The sequence below is a fragment of the Cebus imitator genome, unplaced genomic scaffold (assembly GCF_001604975.1).
Source record: "Cebus imitator isolate Cc_AM_T3 unplaced genomic scaffold, Cebus_imitator-1.0 Scaffold297, whole genome shotgun sequence".
Lineage (NCBI taxonomy): Eukaryota > Metazoa > Chordata > Mammalia > Primates > Cebidae > Cebus > Cebus imitator.
The window spans coordinates 2162277-2167848 of record NW_016107612.1 but is presented as its reverse complement, the minus strand read 5'-3'; positions in this window follow the sequence as shown (position 1 = coordinate 2167848).

The following is a 5572-nucleotide window of genomic DNA, read 5'->3' as shown; positions in this document are numbered from 1 at the left end:
TTTTTTTTTTTTAGACGGAGTCTTGCTCTGTCGCCCAGGCTGGAGTGCAGTGGCAAGATCTTGGCTCACTGCAATTCTGCCTCCCAGGTTCAGGCAATTCTCCTGCCTCAGCCTCCCAAGTAGTTGGAACTACAGCACATACCACCACACCCACACACATATAATTTTTAGGGTAAAATTATATTTACATTTGATAAAAAGCAAAAATCTTTTTTTTTTTTTTTTGAGATGGAGTCTTACCCTGTCACCCAGACTGGAGTGCAGTGATGTGATCTCAGCTCACTGCAACCTTACTCTCCTGAGTTCAAACAATTCTCCTGCCTCAGCCTCCCAAGCAGCTGAGATTACAGGCGCGGGCCATTATCCCTGGCTAATTTTTGTATTTTTAGTAGAGATGGGGTTTCACCATGTTGGCCAGGCTGGTTTTGAACTCCTGACCTCAGATGATCCACCTGCCTCAGCTTCCCAAAGTGCTGAGATTATAGGCATGAGCCACCATGCCCAGCTAAAATGCACAAATCTTAATGGCACACTTCGACTATTTTGACAAACGTACACCCCCACGTAACCCATATCTCATTCAAGATTTAGAATATATCATCACCTTAGAAAGTTCCCTCATGCCCCCGCCAGTCAATACCCCACCCCTCCCTGACCAGACAAGCACTGTTGTGATTTCTATCACATATTAGATTTTCCTGTTCCTAAACTTCATATAAATAGAATCAGAGAGTGTGTGCTTCTTTGTTCTGGTTTCTTTTACTCAACCCAATGTTTTAAAAATCTATCCATATGGTTGTGTGAATCAAGAGTTTGTTATTTCATATCTCTAAGTAGTATTACCTTGTATGCATGTATCACAGTTGGTTTATCCGTTGTTCTTTGATGGACATTTAGGTTGTTTCCAGTTTGTGGATGTTATGAATAAAGCCATTATTCTTGTGCAAGTCTTTTGTGGACTTGTGCTTTTATTTCTCTGGGATAGATACCAAGGAGTGGAATCGCTGGGGCCCTATTAGAATCTGCCAAACTGTTTTCTAAAGTGGTTGTAGTATTTTACACCCCCCAATGGCAAAATATGAGAGGTCCAGTTTCTTCACATTCCTGCCAACATTTGCTATTGTCAGGCTTTTAAATTGTGGCCATTCTACTGGGTGTGAAGTGTTATTATTGTGGCTTTACCCTTATATATCCCTGATGACTACTGATGTGGACTATAAACATGTTCATTGGTATTTTTATACTGTATTTTATGAAATGTCTATTCTAGTCTTTTGCTTGTTGAAAAAGTCAGATTGTCCTTTTAATTATTAATTTGCAGAAGTTCTTTGCATATTTTGGATACCTATCCTTTGTCATATACGTGGGTGAAGGCGTCCTTTCAGTCCCTGTCTTGCCTTTTCATTGTCTTCAGCTTATGAGGCCAACACGCTGCCCAGTGCACCAAGAAAGCTGCTTTTCATTTTCTTTTTCTTTTTTTTGAGACAGAGTCTTACTCTGTCACCCAGGCTGGAGTGCAATTGCGTGATCTTGAATCACTGCAACCTATGCCTCCCAGGTTCAAGCCATTCTTCGGCCTCAGCCTCCTGAGTAGCTGGGATTACAGTGTGTGTCTGTGAACACATTAGGCCAACCTGAGTTCAAATCCTCCTTTGTTTCTTAGTGACATGACCCTGGGCAACTTCCTTAGCTGAGCCACTTTTTCTCCTCTAAAAAATGTTTCACACCTCTGAATTTTTCCTTTCTTTTCCTTTTCTTTCTTTCTTTTTTCTTTTTCTTTCTTTCTTTTTTTTTTTTTTTTTAGACAGGGTCTCACTCTGTTGCCCAGGCTGGAGTCCAGTGGCAGGATCTCAGCTCACCGCAGCCCCAACCTCCTTAGGCTCAAGAAATCCTCCTGCCTGAACCTCCTGTTTAGCTGGGACTGCCCAGCTAACTTTTAAACCCTTTTTGTAGGGATAGGTCTCAGCATATTGCCCAAACTCATCTCCAACTCCTGGTCTCAAGCCATCCTCCTGCCTTGGACTCCCAAAGTGCTGAGATTATAGGCATGAGCCACTGCACCTGGCCACACACCTCCCAATTTTAACTAAACGGTGAAACTAAAAATTAGACTTCTCATAAACCAAAATCAAATACATTATAAAAAGTAAATGCTGTGAAGACACTTAGGGATTTAAAAAGCAAATAAACATACTTTCCCATGAAAAGAAATTACAACATCGTCAGCTAGATGGATAAAGAAAGTTTTGTTCTTACCTGAGTGTCTTCTCTTTCCTGACTTTTAGCTTGACTTTTTCACGATTTTTAAAAATTATTACCTATTCTAAAAAAGAATGAGACCTCTAAGACAGCCATCACCCAGGGGGCTACAGCTCCCAGCTTGTGTGTACCACGGTTTTCAGAACTCTGGTGCTGGTTTACTAAAGCCTGAGGTCCTCCCAGTAGCCAGCATTGGACACAGTCTTATCCCTCAAGGCTGATAAGATCTAGACAGTAATGTTGCAGAACAGCTGAACTGGCCGACCCCCAAGAGGGTCATGTATAGGAGCTGGTCTTCCCTGCTATGCCACACATGCCAGTGTTAGCCCCAGTTTGGGTCAAATTTGAGTAAAGAGTCTGCCTTCAAACAATTGGATATCTTGGGTGATTGGGGCCTCCATTCTGAGAGTCCCCTAGAAGGTCATTCAGGACCTTTTTAAACTAACATTCATTGAACGCCCACTTATGGACACAAAGCCTCCAAGGGCTTCCATTCTACCGAAAGTTGTGCCCAAAACAAAAATTGAGCCTGTAATTCCAGGCCTTTGGGAGGTGGAGGTGAAAGGATCGCTTCAGGGAGTTTGAGACCAGCCTGGCCAACATGGTGAGACCCCTGTCTCAACAAACATTTTTTTAAAATAGCTGGGCATGGTGGTATGTGCCCATAGTTGTAACTACTCCAGAGGCTGAGGCAGAAGGATTGTTTGAGCCCAGAGTTCGAGGTTACAGTGGGCCATGATTGTAGCACTGCACTCCAGACTCGGTAACAGAGCGAGACCGTGTCTCTAAAAGAATAAAATATTGCAACTTTTTATGATGTGTGTAGGGTACTTGGTAGTTTTGCACTGGTGGGGTGAGGACACCTCTACTCAATTCTAGAGTATTGCGGCTACAAGACTTGCCAAAAATAAAATGGTTAACACTTATTGATCACCTACCATATGCAAAACTCTCTTCTAAGTCTTTAACTTTATTAAGTAACTCAATCCTTATAACAACACTTCACGGTAGGGTATTATTATCCCCATAAGAATACCCACAATGTGAAAGAAGTAAGTCCCTGGAAAGCAAATGGGGACAGGTTTTTGGTATAGCAATCAAAGAAGGGTGTTGGAAGACCCCAAAGCCAGCCATGTTCACTACTGTCCTGCATACTTGTTTGCTGATATTAATTTTCTTCTGGGTTTGCAGAGAAGGACTAAGTTTTCTGATCTCTCTCTCTCTCTCTCTCTCTCCCTTTCTCTCCCTCTCCCTCTCTCTTTCTCTTCATTTCTTTTCAAGACAGAGTCTCTGTCATCCAGGCTGGAGTGCAGTGGTGTGAGCTCAGCTCACTGCAACCTCTGCCTCCCAGGTTCAAGTGATTCTTGTGCCTTAGCCTCTTGAGTGGCTGGGATTACAGGTGTCCGCCACCATACCCAGCTAATTTTTAATAGGGATGGGTTTCCCATGTTGGCGAGGTGGGTCTTGAACTCCTGATCTCGAGCGATCCACCCTCCTCAGCCTCCCAAACTGTTGAGATTACAGGCGTGAGCCATCATGCCCGGCCTAAGTTCTCTGATTTTTAAGAGTGGCAACAGCTACAAGTCTGTTTCTGTATTCTACTTTCACTCTTGGGGACACTTTTATTATTTAACTTTTTTTTCTTGAAACTCCAGCTGCAAATACATTTAATAATCAACCACAAGAGAGCCCTTGACAGATGGGCCTTGAAACAGATGGCTCCATTGAAAGGCAGCAATTAAAATTGGAGGGTAATTTGAACCAATCAAGAAGATGGGGTCTCTTGGAGGCAAAGTTTCTACAAAAACTGAAAACATATTCCCCAAGCTCCTTTGGTACAATTTTCACCCACAGATGAGCCTTCCTGAGGGTGGATCTAACTTTTTTCAACATCTGGATTGTTGAAAAGGCAGAGAGAGAAATCCTTGGGCCTTGTCAATCAAATTCACTTTTCTTTTGGCAAATTCAGCATTAGTGACAAATTGTGCAATTTGACATAAACAAAGTTGATAGATGTCGGCAAAGCTGTTTTTAAACAGCAGCAATGGAGCGATGTGTAGGATGGGGATTTTTCTCATTCAACAGTCAGTATGTTTAATAACAAATAACCAGATGTTGAAAAAAAAACCCTACCACCTTGACAATGTCATCTGATAGTCAGCTGCTGCTGATAAACGAGTGTGGGATTCATTCCAATCTCAGTTCAGAAAGCTGGCAGGAATTAAAGGACTTCTCTGGATAATTCCTTAATAGAGTTCATGAAAGGCCCTAAATTCACCTTGGAGGCTTTCTTGGGATAGAAAGCACAGGCCTTGATTATTATTATTTTTTTTTTTTTTGAGGCAGAGTCTCACTGTTTTGCCCACACTGGAGTGCAGTGATACGCTCACTGCAACCTCTGCCTCCTGGGTTCAGGTGATTCTCCTGCCTTAGCCTCCTGAGTAGCTTGGGACTACAGGCACGCACCACCACACCTAGCTGATTTTTGTATATTTAATAGAGATGGAGTTTCACCATGTTGGCCAGGTTGGTCTCAAACTCCTGACCTCAAGTGATCCACTGCCTTGGCCTCCCAAAGTGCTGGGATTACAAGCATGAGTCACCACGCCCAGCCTAGGCTTGATTTCAGAAGACTTGAGTGGAAGCCCTGGTTTGCCACTCTTTAATTATATGACTTTGGGTAAGTCATTTAATCCCCTTGGAGCCTAGGTTCCCCATAGGATACATAATAATAATAAATTCTGCCCTGTCTACTCCTAAGTTGTTGAAAGGCTCAAGTGGAATAATAGCTGTCAATCACTTTTTCCTTAATTTAAAATTTTTGAGAAATAATTACATCCAGTAAAATACACAAATCTTAAGTGTACAGCTTAATACATTTCTGTGGCTGGGCCCAGTGGCTCACACCTGTAATCCCAGCACTTTGGAAAGCTGAAGTGGGCAGATCACTTGAGTCCAGGAGTTTGAGACCAGGCTGGGTGACATGGTGAAACCCTGTCTCTACAAAAAATACAAAAATTAGCTAGTGTGGTGGCACACGACTGTAGTCCCAGTCACTCGGGACTACCTCAGCTGAGGTGGGAGGTTAGCATGAGCCCAGGAGGTGGAGGTTGCAGTGAGCCAAGATCATACCATTGCACTCAAGTCTGGGCGACAGAGTGAGACCCTGTTTCAAAAAGAATACATTAAATAAATAGCCGGGCGCGGTGGCTCAAGCCTGTAATCCCAGCACTTTGGGAGGCCGAGGCGGGTGGATCACGAGGTCAAGAGATCGAGATCATCCTGGTCAACATGGTGAAACCCCGTCTCTACT